Raw genomic sequence first — 14,877 nt, 5'->3', positions numbered from 1 at the left:
GTTTTTAGGAAAGTTCTGAGCCCATATGGTGAAGGTGTTAAGTTCTAGAAATGCACTGAACCAAACACAGTACTAGAGACAAAAAGGAAACCCTTTTCCAATGTCTGGGGCCAATTCATTGTTGGCTTGGGCCAAAAGAGTGAAATGAGAAAGGGCCTAGATATTTTTGTAAAGAACTAAATAATAAATTATCGAGGTCAAAATGAGGTCAACGACCTTCAATGTTTATCTTATTAAAAGAAAGACCATTACTTCATCTGTAGCCTAACACATTAATTTTCTTCAGACAGTAAAAGAATGAATTGGTAATTCCAGGAGGGTTTCTATTTTCCTGCTAATTCCAGGAATTCTGCTTCTCTGTGATGTGTGTGTGTGTGTGTGTGTGTGTGTGTTTGTGACAGTAACACTTCTGAGAAATTATCGAGACTAAATAAAATTAGGAAAAGGTCATAACTTACGTGTGTTATATTGGGATTTGAGAGAAAATTAGAAACCTGAGTATAGATAATAAATAAAAAAATATTTGGGTAAGAATACATCTAAATTGTGAATCAACTTTGGTAAATCTTTACAAAAGGAAATGTCATGTTGCAGGTCAAGACTCAAATGAACAGCTTGTGGTTTCTGTGTGTGTGTGTGTGCGGTACGTGGGCCTCTCACTGTTGCACCCTCTCCGGTTGCGGAGCACAGGCTCCGGACGCGCAGGCTCAGTGGCCACGGCTCACGGGCCCAGCCGCTCCGTGGCATGTGGGATCTTCCCGGACCGGGGCACGAACCCGCGTCCCCTGCATCGGCAGGCGCACTCTCAACCACTGCGCCACCAGGGAAGCCCAAACAGCTTGTTTTTAAAAATTATGCATTATTTAACTCATTCAAAAAATATTTACTGACCATCTTCTAAATGACCAAGCATTAAGATAGGTATTATATGGATAGGAATGGTCTCTGAGGAAGTAATCGTTAATAAATAGACTCACACATGTATAATTACTCCAATACAATATAAGCTTAGTTTTCAATCTTGTAACATGGGACCAAGTGGGTTTGTCAGCAGAACAGCCCTCTTCCATGCCATCTTTCTGAACTAAATGAAAAGACGCTCTGCAATCTTCAATATATGGCTTCTAGCGGGCTGAAATGGGGAAAAAACAGCGGTAGCAAGGTGAGGGAGAAGCCCAGGGACATTTAACAGGCCTGGCTTGGAAGTGAGCCAAATCTCATTTATTCACCTTGCATTGAATAGACCTGGTCACAGGATCCCAGCTAGATGCAAGAAAACCTGGGAAATTCTATCTTGTGCTTCCCATATGCACTTCATAACATAAAAAAGGTAACGGGTTTTGGTGGACCGTTAGACATTTCTTCACAATCTACCTCTCTCACCATCAGATATGACTCTACACCCCATCCCTAAGTAGACAACTCAAAATCCAACCCACTTGCTGCATACAGTACAAAGTCCAGGAGATATAGGTGCTGCACTGTCTTCTTCATCATTTCCAGAGGTGGATTCTCATAATTTAATGATCCACATACCAAAAGGCCAATTATGTGCATTTTCCAACGTCACATGCCTATTTTATAAAGTGGAGCAAGGACAGCAATAAAAGCTACCATTCAGAATGTTGAAGGATACAAGATATACAGCAGCCACTCATCTGTAACAGTCATAGCATCCAAACTGCCAATTATCATGGAAGTCTCTACCCTGGCATGAGGGAAAGTCCTTCATTGACCTAAATACTATTATCTGAAAGAAACTGTAGTTATCCTCCAAAACCACATATAAGGGGGTTTTCGGGGACTATGTCCTCCTTGAGAGCAATATAGATTTCACAACTCCCTACTTGTTACATATATAAATTAGACAGTTAAGAAGTTGCTCTAAGTCTTGACTATTCAAAGACTCCTTTAGTGAAGGCTCACATTTCTTTGGAAACACCAGCTTTCAAAAACAGTAAGCTTCTGATTTACTTGCCTTCAGTCAGCACCAGGTGCCAGTAACTACAACTTAAATTTTCTCCTACACGTAATTTTCAAGTTTGATTTATTCCCTTGCCTCCATGCCCCTATGTCTCTCTCCGTAACAGCTACCTTGAGACCATATGAAGTGACAAACTTGAGGGGAAGGGAAGAATTTTTAATTTAAACCTTTCAAAGCTGAGTTTCTCTGTTTACTGAGGACGCTGATGAACCTTTGTTACTTACGTTCTTTTTAAGTCTCGTTTCCTATGGTTTAAGTTTCAAAACTCTTCACCCTTTTCTTTCTGCTTTTTGTTTCTGCCCCTGAATCAGTAAATTCTTGACCAAGATCATTGTTCTTATGTAATATCTTCCTAAATACAGTAAATAACAAGCTACCCAAGCTAGTAACATTCTGCTCTCCAGCCTCTTCTAGGGCCACAAACATTGAAGGCAATACTTCTCCTTATTAGTAAGGTTAGACTAACTGCCATAAAAATTAGAAATTAAAATGTAAACTGTATAAATACAATAGAAGGTTACTTTTATTCATGTAAAAGTATTGGGTAGGTGAACAGGTTAACGGGATTGTGCTTGTCCACACAATTGTTCAAGAACCCTTTGTGACGGAGCTGCTGACATTGTCAACATGTTGCTTTCAAGGGCAACTGAGAGTCACTCTAATTCAAACCATACAAAAGTTCAGAGAAAATAGAGGAGCACAGGAAAGGATTTTAGTGCTGAACCTTGCCATACCACATGGGATGTCCACTCATGTTCCCTTGGCCAGAACTAGTCACGTGGCTCTACCTAGCTGCAAGGGAGATGGGATATGCACTGCTTTCCTTTGAAAACTCTGTTTTGGAAGGGGGAACACATTTTTTGGTTGGTGGATAATTAGTCAAACCTGCTACAATTTGTGATTTGATAGGTGAGAAGCAGAAGACATCTTGGGGTGGGTTGGCCTGATTCTCATTTGAAGGGACATTTCAGGCGAAACAAATTGATAGAAGACGCCTTCAAGTGGAAAGATCTTGTTCTGAGGTTGTTTTCAATATCTCAGAGTAGGCCACTATGATGAAAGGATGATGAGGAAAGTAGAAAAGATGGTGCTAGAGAGGCAGACTGGAGACAAATCAAGCAAGGAGAGTTAACAAATTTGAATTGTGTTCTAAATGCGATAATTTAGAATGTATTTTAAGTAAAAGAAGAAATTATTTAATATTTTAAAGACCATATCAGCATTAAAAAAAAACCTCTGCTTGCGGTATGGAGAATGGGGGTAGGAGTAATGGTAGAAGGTAGTAATCTTGATAAGACACTAAGGGGTGTGAAGAAGAATTAGAGAAGGATCTGGTACCAGATGTATCATTAACTAGGCCCAATGGGCCATTAACTAGGCCCAATATGGATCACTTGGACAGTCATACCTCTGGGAGATGTGAGAAACTGCTATCTAAAAACACAGGATGCTTACTGACCTAAATGAAAATCCTGGAAGCAAGGATCTCATTTGGACAAAGACAATAACTTGTATGTTCTCTTATTCTTTCCACATATACACAAAGTATTTCTTCCCTTTGATTATCCTCTGTTTCTTCATGTTAAAGATCTGCTCCCTAATTATTGAAACATTTTATGATGAAAATGTATACGTATATTTTCTTAATGGAACTTCCCTACACAGGGATTAGAGATCTCATGGAGAGTGGAGGGAAACAAATATTTTCATGTTTCTGTATGATTGGGGCATTCAGAAAAAAGAAAACTGCAAGCTGGATTGAAGGATAAGTCTTGAAAGGTAAAAGATGACTGAAAAGTGAGAGATCTCAGGGAGATTTAAAGGGTTTACCTCCTTGGTGTTTGTTTACATTTCAAAGGATGAAACCCAGAGATGTCCTTTTACTTTCTGAAGGATTTTAAACCATTAGGGAACAAAGATTTCTCTCCCTCTTTCAGGAACAGAGGAGTACTCTGTAGCCTATATAAACTCCCACATACATAGTTTTGGGCTTCCTCTCCTATAGTACAAACAAATCCTTGGCGTGTATGTTGTGATTTTGCCCCTGATTGTATTATTCTGAAGAGGGAATAATAGAACATGGAGAACTAATACAGTTATTGCTATAAGTGATAATACTCTGTCTCTGACCCAGAACCTTGGCATTGGCTTTCAGGTTCACGTAAATAAATATACATATTAAAAATGTATCAGATTAATCAAAGGCGATCCTTTCAAAGAATCTGTACCACAGACTGATGGAAAACCACTGAAGGAGAAATAAACATGGGAGAATGGCATGCATCTCTATGAATAGCATCCATGGGAATAAAGCTCAGAACAAACTGAGTCTTGTAAAAAACAATACGGACAATACAAAAGGATTCGTAGACAGTCCTTAAGCAAGCTCAGCAGCGAAGGGGAAAAGGCTGCAATATTAAGAAAAGACAGAAAGCAGTCTACTAGTAAGAAAAATAACTTTTCTTCACTAAAACAAATTATAGTAAACCAAATTCATTCACTGCTTGATTAGGGTAATAAAACAGATATAATGGAATTTATTTAGGCAAGCCATTTTGACTGCTAGTTACAATACCATTATAGAATGTTTTAAATAGGCTAGAATTAATAGAGTTATTGGACGAATGTGTGTCAGATTCTAAAACTTTGCATTGCATTAATGATTAATAGTGTCTTGTAGATTAGGAGAATGTTAGCCACTGGTCTGTCACAAGATGTAATCCTGTTTTGCATTTTAATCAGACTTGGCTAAAAGGTATATGCACTTTTTTGAACAAAAGAATTATAATTCAAAATTATCTTAGCTAGGTAAGCCAAAAAGTAGAAAATTAAATGTAACTGGTAAGTTCTCACTTGGTTTCAGAAAGCTAGCTACAAACTGGGGAACCCAGAATTAACAGAAGTTTAATTTGAACCTATCTTTGGAATTAGCACCCAACATTTGTCATGAAATCTAGATTCTGAGCTAAATGACTGTGCCAGGAGTTTCGGTTCCAACATCATCGCTTAGTAGCCAACAAGAGTGTAACCTGAGAATAGCAGCCAGGCTGTGGCCAAACCCCAAAGCTAAGTAATGGGACCCAGTTGAGAACTAACGGCTTTTAGTTCAGAATGCAGAACACTGGGTAGGGGGTCTCATCTACATAAAGCAATATTATATTGACATTATATACTGACAAAATATTATATTAACATATAAAAAATATTATATTGACATTGGCATGTGTGTGGGGAAAACATAAAAACGAAACACAAAAATCGAATAATGTTATTAGCTAATTATATTAATTGAATATTTACAAAAATAGCATAAATGAGAAAAGTCATAGTGACAAACATTTCAAATCCATTATTTTAATTGTTTGAATTAATTTAAAAAATTAGAAGTACAGTAAGTCCCCTACATATGAACCTTCAAGTTGCGAATTTTCAAAGATGCGAATGTGTGTTCGCGTATCCAATCACTTAAGTTAGGTCATGTGTCTGGCGTACATTGTCATGTGTGTGCATCCTCTACAAAAGTAGAAATGTCCTCTTTATTTTCTGTGTTTGTTTTTTATGGATTATGTGTGTGAAATGTGTTATAAATCTATTACAGTGCAGTGCTATATAGCCGATTGTGTTAGTTGGGTACCTCGGCTAACTTTGTTAGACTTACAAACAAATTGGACTTACGAATGTGCTCTCAGAACTGAACTCGTTCTTATGTACGGGACTTACTTATTGCCTTATAGACAACCAGATTTTGCTATGGGAGAAAATTCTAGACGTTAAAACATCTAGATGTTAGTAACACAGAGGCAATTTGGGAGTAATAAGAGAAAAACATTTTCAACTCTGAAAAGAATTTCCTTATATAATAGAGTGCCAAGTCCCTGAAAATTGTTCAAGCTAAGGCTGGAAAGTCATGTAACTAGAGATGGGATTGCTCTGAGATAACCTCCAAGACCTTGTCCAAATAAAATTCATTATTCTATTAAATCAGGTAAGCCTATGTGGAGAAGAGGTCAGGAAGATAGAAATATCCAAATATTATGAAAATACCTAGCAAAATCTGCGAAGGATAATGTTAGAGTAGAATCTGGAAATCATGTCTCTGGGAAGATTTTCAGGAATGCAGGAAACAATGGATCCTAAATAAATCTTGTAAGAAAAGCACTGGAGCTTGAAAAATAAAAAGTATTTGAAAAGAAAGTAAAATTCCAACTTTAGTGCTTTCCCAGCATTACTGTAGTTTCATGGGTTGAAATTTTCAAATTATTAATATACTTAAAACACTGTATATTAATATATCACTGTGAATATCACAAAATACATGCAAATGAAACAGACTGTGCACATATGTATCTATGAATATATATATGGAATATTATATATATATTATATATGGAATATAATATATATATAATATATATATGGAATATTCCTCTGCCATGAGAAAGTAAGAAATTCTGCCATGTGTGACAACATGAATGGGCCTTGGGGCATTATGCTAAGTGAAATAAGCCAGGCATAGGAAGAAAAATATTGCATGGTATCACTTATATATGGTGTTTTTTAAAAACTCAAACTTATAGAAACAGAGAGTAGAAAAGTGGCCGCCAGGGGGTAGGGCGTGGGGAAATAAGGGGAGGTTGGTAAAAGGGTACAAACTTTCAGCTATAAGGTGAATAAGGTCTGAGGATCTAATGTATAATGTGGTGAGTGTAGTTGATAACACCGTATCGTACAACTGAAGTGTGCTAAGAAAGTAGACCTTAAAGGTTCTCATCAAAAAACCAGAAAGAGGGCTTCCCTGGTGGCGCAGTGGTGCAGTGGTTGAGAGTCTGCCTGCCGATGTAGGGGACACAGGTTCGTTCCCCAGTCCGGGAGGATGCCACATGCCACGGAGTGGCTGGGCCCGTGAGCCATGGCCACTGAGCCTGTGCGTCCAGAGCCTGTGCTCCGCAACGGGAGAGGCCACAGCAGTGAGAGGCCCGCGTACCGCAAAAAAAAAAAAAAAAAAAAAATAAAGATGGAAGGAATCCTTTTACAATGTATACATATATCAAATTACCACACTTTAAATATCTTAATCTTTAAATACCTTACAATTTTATCAATTCTATATGTCAATTATCCCTCAATAAAGCTGAAGTTAAAAAGGAGGCAACAAAAAAAAGGAAAACGGTGGGCTAGAAACCTGGGTATAGCGATCTATCAGCAAATGGGTGGTTACTGAAGCCATAGGAGTGGGCAAGATTGTCCAGAACAATATAAAGACTGAGAAGAGAAGACCTGGAGCAGATCCCTGCCTCACTCCAACAATTTAAGACACAGGCAGAGGAAATATTGCCTGGAAAAGAGGTCAAGAATAAATGATAAGATATTGTCAGAGAACATGAGGATAGAGGTGTTTGTGGTTGAAAATTTTAAGTGATTTGCTTAAAGGCCCTGTATTAGTTTTCTAGGGCTACCATAACAAAATGCCACAGGCTACGTGGCTTCAACAATAGAAGTGTATTTTCTCACAGTTCTGGAGGCTGGTTGTTCAAGTTCAAGGTGTGCCAGGTTGTTTTCTCCTGATATCTCCCTCTCCTTTTCTCACAGTTGGCTGCCTTGTCGTTGTATCTTCACAAGGTCTTTCTTTTATGCATGATCAATCCTGGTGTCTCTGCTTCTTCGTATCAGGACACAAGTCATATTACGTTAGAGCCCCATCTTTATGACTTTTTTTTAACCTTAATTAACTCTTTAAAGACCCCACCTCCAAACACAGTTACATTGGGGGTTAGGGCTTCAACATATGAATTTGTGAGGGGCCCAGTCTAGTATACCACAGGTCCACAGGTGGGAAATAATGACCTTGGGGTTCACCTGACTATTCACCCCATCCTGTTATTCTTTCTGTTATAGCACACTATTTCCCTGTGTGATATCTGAATTGGAATTTATTACTAACTCCATCTAGAAAACTGTAAGCTCTCTGTGTAACTTGTTCTATTTATGCTTATACCTAAGAGTAATTACCATAGCATCCAATAAATTGATGTATTAAAGGATATATATGAAGAAAAATCTCTGTCCATCCATTCAACGTAAGTTAGCCTTTCAATTAGTTATGAATGGCCCTTGCTAATTATCTTCACTGCAGTGCACACCTTTTATAAACTGTAAATGGATATAACCTAGGGGTCTCTTAGGAGGAATAAAGTCAAAGTGTTTAAGAGGAGAAAAGTCAAATACTAAAAACACAGCTGGCAAAAAAAGAGGAGAGAAGATATATCTGCAGATATCATCTCTACTTTATCCATTCTCCTCTCCTTTATTCAGTTTCTCAGTCCCTCTATTTCACAGAAAAGCAATGCTGGAGATTATAGGAGAAAGGGTAAGCTAACCTATAAAGGACTGATGGCAGGAAAGGGAGGAGTGGTCCCACTGTGACATGCTACAGACTGTAAACAGAAAGCATCTACAATTGACACCTTGGGGCACAGAGACTGATAGCAAAACTAAAGTAGTAAAGATGTCTTTCAGTTTCCTTAGTGCAAATTTCCTTTTCGATTAGCTCTCCCATTTCTTACGTCCTCCATTCCCTTTCAACAATCACTTTGATCAAAAATGGGAAGAAAGGAGCTGAATTCCTTGATGGAGGAAAGAGGTTAGGCGAAGATTTCTAATGCAGATGGAGATGGAGGCCAAGGATATCAAGGATGCAGTCAGTGTTTCAGATAATAATAGAAAGCCACGTGTAAAGAGCAGCCAGGAAATGACTTGATGGGTTACAGTGTTAAACAGTCATTTTCTTATTAAGAAACATGGTCTTTACTAGCCACCAGAAAAGCTCCTCGCAATTTTTGCCTGCTGGAATGTAAGATACACATTTCATTTGTCTCTGTTCCTGAAATCCGTGGCTTGAAACTTGGAGAGCAGAAAGGTCATTAGATTTAGCTGGCCTAAAATAATACTCCATGAACCAATTTCGATTGTCAAGTAGAAGGATTGGCTTGGGATCTAAAAACCTGTAATTCTTTGGAATGAGTTAATTGACATCTTTTAAAATGTTAAATTTATTTGCACCGTTTAGGAAAATGTGTCGTCTCCATGAGCTCAGGATTGTGTTTTAAGAGAAAGATTTTATTTTAAGCCTGACGTTGAATGTTAAAAGACGTTTTGTATTATTTGATAATTTTGATAGATTTATCAGACATTATCCCTCATCCATTACTTCTGTCAAGGCATGAGATTTTAATATTTGATTCACCAAGCAAAATTTTCACAAAAGGAATTGTTGAAACTTTAAAATTTACGAACCCCAATGCTGAGACATTCCTACCTTCTTCCTTATTTCCAGCATTTTCCTGGATATGTACGGCTATAACGCCTCCATTTTACCTGTCAACTGATGAGATCAGAATTTGTTTCAAAATTCTAAATTAAGAGAGCTGTTGGAAGGAAGGAAAATATTATTTTATCTATGGATCGTTAATGATGTTCAGGACAGTTCTTTTTCATACATGATCTCTTATATGTATTTGTAATATGTGTCTCTGAGGTGTGTACAAGGGATGGCCCTGGCGAGGAGCTCTGTGTTTATTTAAAGGATGCTCAGTTGATCTTAGGTCTTCCAGACTCCCCACATTTCAAATGCAGTGGCCATGCTTTCTACTTAATAAAAAGTATTTTCAATAATTTGTAGATAATCCATGGAGTCTTGATGTAAATATTTCTGTCAGACAGACTTGGGGCAAGGAAGACAGGGAATTTTTGACTTCTTAGAGCACTTGGCTGAAGGTCATGATTTGTTTAAATGCTGTGGATCTTGCCTATTGTAGGACAATTCACCGCAGCAGGGAGTTTGATATTTCTCAGGGCAGGATGTACTCATAGATGTACATATGAATTCTGAGCATAACCAGAAAATCATATGTATTATGTAATATATATGTATTTGTTGTTATTGTTTTGTTTGCTTGCTTTTTTAAAATTTCTATTTATTTATTTTTTTACATCTTTATTGGAGTATAATTGCTTTACAATGGTGTATTAGTTTCTGCTTCATAACAAAGTGTATTAGTTTCTGCTTCATAACAAAGTGAATCAGTTGTACATATACATACGTTTGCTTGTTTTTAAGATATTTGTTTTACTCCTCTGCTCAGGGAAAGACCTAAAGACATCTGTTCTCAAGCTTGACTGGCTGTTAGGATTACCTGGAGAGTCCTTAGAAATTCTGATGCCTGAGATCCACTCCCAGAGATTCTGATAAAATTGGATTAAAATAATGGTATTTTTAAGCTCCCCAGGTATTTCTAACGTGCACCTGAGGTTGAGAGCCATTGCCTTTGGCCACGGTGCAGAGTCAGACTCTTAGGGCCCATGGCAATGCCTATTTCTTGAATTTTGATTTTAGACTCAGAGTTGCCTGAGTTTAAGTCCATGCTCAGCTGCCTACTATCTAGGAAGGGCCTTATTAGTTTGTAAGGCTCAGATTACTTTATGTTAAATATGGAAAATAATAGTAGCTACCTCATGGGACTGTTGGAAAGATTAAATGAGATGCTGCAATTTAAAATTGTTAACTAAGGGCTTGGCATAGAGTAAGACCTGAATATATACTAGCATTACTCCTGCTACTACTGCCGCTGTTATGCTTTTCTGAACACTAACCACAGTATTCAGACATTTCCAGTGGAGAGACGGCCATGGGGGGTGGATTTTTGCAGACTCCTTCTCACAGAGGAAAGGCCAGGCTTCCACCCAAATCCTCAACCTGTCCTCTCCTCTTGCTAGCACATTTGATGAAAACCTCTTTCACACAGAACACAAATATTTTTGAATTGTTCTCTTAGGTTAATGTTGCTTAGTAAAATGCAGCCACGGTTCTTTACTTTGCACTATGTATTTTCAGTATGTTTGTCTATATTAGACTGAAATCTTGAAGTCAGGGTCCAAGTCCAATTCTTCTTCATGTTTACATAATATCTAGCCCAATTTTTTACACCAGGTATTCACTCAAGACAAATAAGTGGTTAAATGAATCAACAAGTTATCAACCTAACAACCCAGGCAGATCACATCTTGCTTCACTGACTTTTAGTCTCCGGAAAAGCATCACAGAATGAAAAGTTTTCGTAGCTACTATCATGCTATCTTGTGATTCTTCATTCCTTGTCAGCTGAAAGCTTGGTGATAGTATGAGCTCTGTCTGTTACTCTCTTCCCTAGGAGAATTTCTCTTACTCAGTAAATACTTGTAACAGGATTGCATGAATTTATGAATAAATACTTGAGGTATAAGCCCTTCCTCCTCTGCGTGGATAGTTTTCACGCTCCAGACAATTCCTTTCTGCATTGCATAAATCAGTGTATCTGTACATGGTGTCACTGTTTCAGAAGTATGTGTGTGCGTATGTTTGTATGTGTGTATGCTTTCTTTCCTAAATTAGATTATATCTTCCTCAAGGGAGGGGGTTTAAGTCTGACCCCCTTCACATCCTCCGGGCTACTTAGCCAAGGTCTGGACATGCGCTGAATGATGATTAATAAAAATGTTTATTGATTGCTCTCTTCCCAAGCAGCAAAGGCAAGAAAGTTGTTATTGTTATCTTTTCCATTTTCCACTTCAGTTTTGTTTTATAGGGAAGCGTAAGAAGTCCCCTTCCATGGGGAAATCTTGTAGCAAATTAAATCCTCATTTCTGTGGGCCCATGTGTGTGATGAGAGCTGCCTGGAGGAGAAGGAAAACCCAGCCTGCCTCCAGGCTCTGTCCCGCTCTATGGCTCAGAGACCTCAGCAAGGAAGTAAACAGGGTCTAAATGAATTCTGCAGATGATACTAAAATGGGAAATGTTGGAATAATAACATGGGCCCTAGCAAGGAAAATAAAATAAGGTTCATCTTGGAAAAAAGAACTAACACATCGAGGGGAGAAATAATTCGAAACACAGATTCAGCAGGAGGGACAAACTTGGAAAGCAACGCATATGGCAGGCTCTCCTTACACGGTCCAAAGTCAGGGTTGACATTTCAGTGCACTCACCCACCTTCCTCCCCTTCATCACCGAAAGGGTGACACTTTTCTGTGCTTCCAATAAAATTTGGGGCTGAAATTTTCATATCCCAAGTTGAACCCTTTTGACGTAGGCAGGCAAATGTAACTAGAAAATTTCAGACATAAGTAATGAAATGGACAAAGGAAAAATTCAAGTATTTATTCGTAATGATCGTTTCTCAGAGCAGAACAAGAAGAGATCATCAGAACAGAAACCATGGGGCAAAACACACTCTACAAAGTAAAATATTTATATTCATATCCCATCACAACTTCCACCACATTTATTTAATGGCCACAGCATAGGGGCTCTTGCTTTAGAAAGCGATGAATTGAGGATGCTGTTCAGTGGTTCAGATGGGTTACCATTTTGATTTCTCCCTCAGTCTCCACAGTGTTATCTTATTTGTAGCATCATTACTGGCCCTGTTATGGCCTTCTGCTCTCAACTGTCAGCTATACCACTTTTACTTCTACCAAGGCACAGTGAGAGAACTGATATTTCTATAGTGCTGGGGTATATTGGTCTTACTGATATTTAAAACATTCTGTAGTATAAAGTGGCTTTAGTGCAATCTCACATATAATCCTCAAAAAATGGATTACAGCTTCAAACCGTCTGCTTGACCCCTACCATTTTTTATCATTTCAGCTCTCTCTACTTTACTAGATCTCTCTACATTAGATTCCATCCATACTAACAGTTAAAAGGAGCAGAAGAATCTCACCCAAACAGATTTGGAATCTTGCACAAATTCAGATTAGCATGAAAACCAGATAAAAAAAGAGACAGACTAAACATATTGATTTTCATCATTAGCCTGTTGCCTGATGTTCATTTGCTCCACCCTGATTTCTTTTAGGCCAAGAGTATGAGACTGCAATTATTTTTAAGGTTTCTAAGAAAAAATTGTTTACCATCATTATTTTAATAAGCAAGAACCCTGGTGTTTTCTAGGAGTGAGTAAATTTCAGACAGAATGAAAACAATGTATATTTTCATTCTCTTAAATAATATTTAGACTGGAACTCATCTGCCAATTAAAAAACTATCTGGACTTGTACTTCTCACCAAGATAAGGTAAAAGAGACTAAATTTACCCTATTGCCTGAAACAACCAAAAATAGACAGTCAAAATATGTGAGAAAAAGTTTACAAGACACAACACATCAGACAATGAAGAACACTGGTCTCTGAGAGATGCGGGGAAAATGAGACCCAAAATTGCCCTCAAGCTATTAATTTGGGAGACTTTTCAGGTCGCAATGCAGAGAGAAGGAACCCATACAGAGACTGGTAAACTACTTAAGATGAAAAGACAGCTGAAATTCTGGGGAGAATCTGAAATACACAGGAAACTGTATCATAGATGAAAGAGAGTCAGGAAGACAGATTTCTAGTTTTGGAGAGGGTCTATCTTGAGTATCCAATTGAGTACCGATCAGCAAATTAGTGTGAGAAAACTACCCTAACCAGGGGAGACTACTACCTAAAAAGATAGACCTAAAAGCATTGCTCAGCACCTATATAGATGCAGGAATTTTATCAGTTCCCACTAAGCATATTGGGAAACCTTATATCCATAGCTCATTAGGTAGAGTACACAAACTGGTCTTGTCTTAATAGTGGGAAATAATTAGCCATAGGCTGATAACTGCTCTAACTCCACCTAACCAATCTTAAAAGCAAAACAAAAAAATCATTTCTTCATGTAATTTAACTTCATTCTAGAGCAAAGCTCAACATTTGTGGCAATGTGAAAATATTCAGCACCCAACAGAGTAATATTTACAATGTTTAGCATTCCATAAAAAAAAAAAACATTACCAGGTAACAAAAAACCAGTAAAATATGACTCATCATGAGGGATGATTAATCAAAAGCAACCCAGAACGGACACAGATGTTAAATAGCAGATGAGAATATTAAGCAGGTATTATAAATGTACTGCATATATTCAAGAAGTTAGAGACATGGAAGATTTAAAAAACTTTAAACTTCCTGAGATGAAAACTACAATGTATAAGATAAAAAAAAAAATACACTGGCTGGGATTAATGGCAGATTAGACAGTAGATATTGTGCCAGAAAAGATAAGTGTACTTTGATATCATAAGTAATAGAACTATCTAAGATGAAACACAGAGAGATGAAGAAAGCATCAGTGAACTGTGGGAAAAATTCAAATGGATTAATATGTATGTAATTTGCATTCTGGAAGGAGAGAGAGGAAGGAGGGAAGTAAAATAAAATTGAAAACTAATGGACACAGGTTGTTTTTTTTTTAATTAAAAAAAATCTGTAAGTATGAAAATCCAAGAAGCTCAGTAAACCCCAAGCACAAGAAATATGCAGAAAACTGTACCAAAGCACATCATGGTTAAATTACTTAAAACCAGTGAGAAGTAGAAAATCTTAAATTCGGTGAGGGAATATTATGTACAAAAGAATAAAGATAAGGATGAAACCATATGTCCTGTTGTAAACAACAGAAATGAGAAGTCAGTGAGACACCATTTTAAAAATACTGAACAACAAAACCTCCACTCAGAACCAGAGGGAAATCAGTGAAAAATTTTATAAAAAGAATAATAGAGAAACTACATAAAACCTATATTTAGTTCTTTGAGAAAATCAATGAAACTAAGAAACCTCTAGCCTAAGATCTCAGGAAAAAAGAAGATACAAATTAACAATACCAGGAATGAGAAAGGGGACATCAGTATAGTTTCCACAGATATTAAAGGATAGTAAGAGACTATAAACAACTTTATGTCAATAACTACAACAAATTAAATGAAATGGACAAATTCCTTGAAGGACACAAGCTACTTTATTCAGCTCACTTAAGCTAACTCAA

General features: G+C 37.4%; 1 long non-coding RNA gene across 2 annotated transcripts in view; it reads right to left on the bottom strand.

Annotated features, from left to right (window-relative positions):
- Positions 1 to 14,877, bottom strand: part of LOC307195515 — a 442,270-nt gene that overhangs the window by 49,511 nt on the left and 377,882 nt on the right. Inside the window, exon 6 of one of the 2 annotated variants that reach the window (XR_013830847.1) lies at positions 7,496 to 7,643. The exons of the other annotated variant lie outside the window; for it this stretch is intronic. This is a non-coding gene — a long non-coding RNA (uncharacterized lncRNA). The remainder of the gene's footprint in view (positions 1 to 7,495; positions 7,644 to 14,877) is intronic. 2 annotated transcript variants of the gene reach the window in all.

Source organism: Stenella coeruleoalba (assembly GCF_951394435.1).
Source record: "Stenella coeruleoalba genome assembly, chromosome: 12".
NCBI lineage: Eukaryota > Metazoa > Chordata > Mammalia > Artiodactyla > Delphinidae > Stenella > Stenella coeruleoalba.
This window is presented reverse-complemented; position numbering and strand designations above follow the sequence as displayed.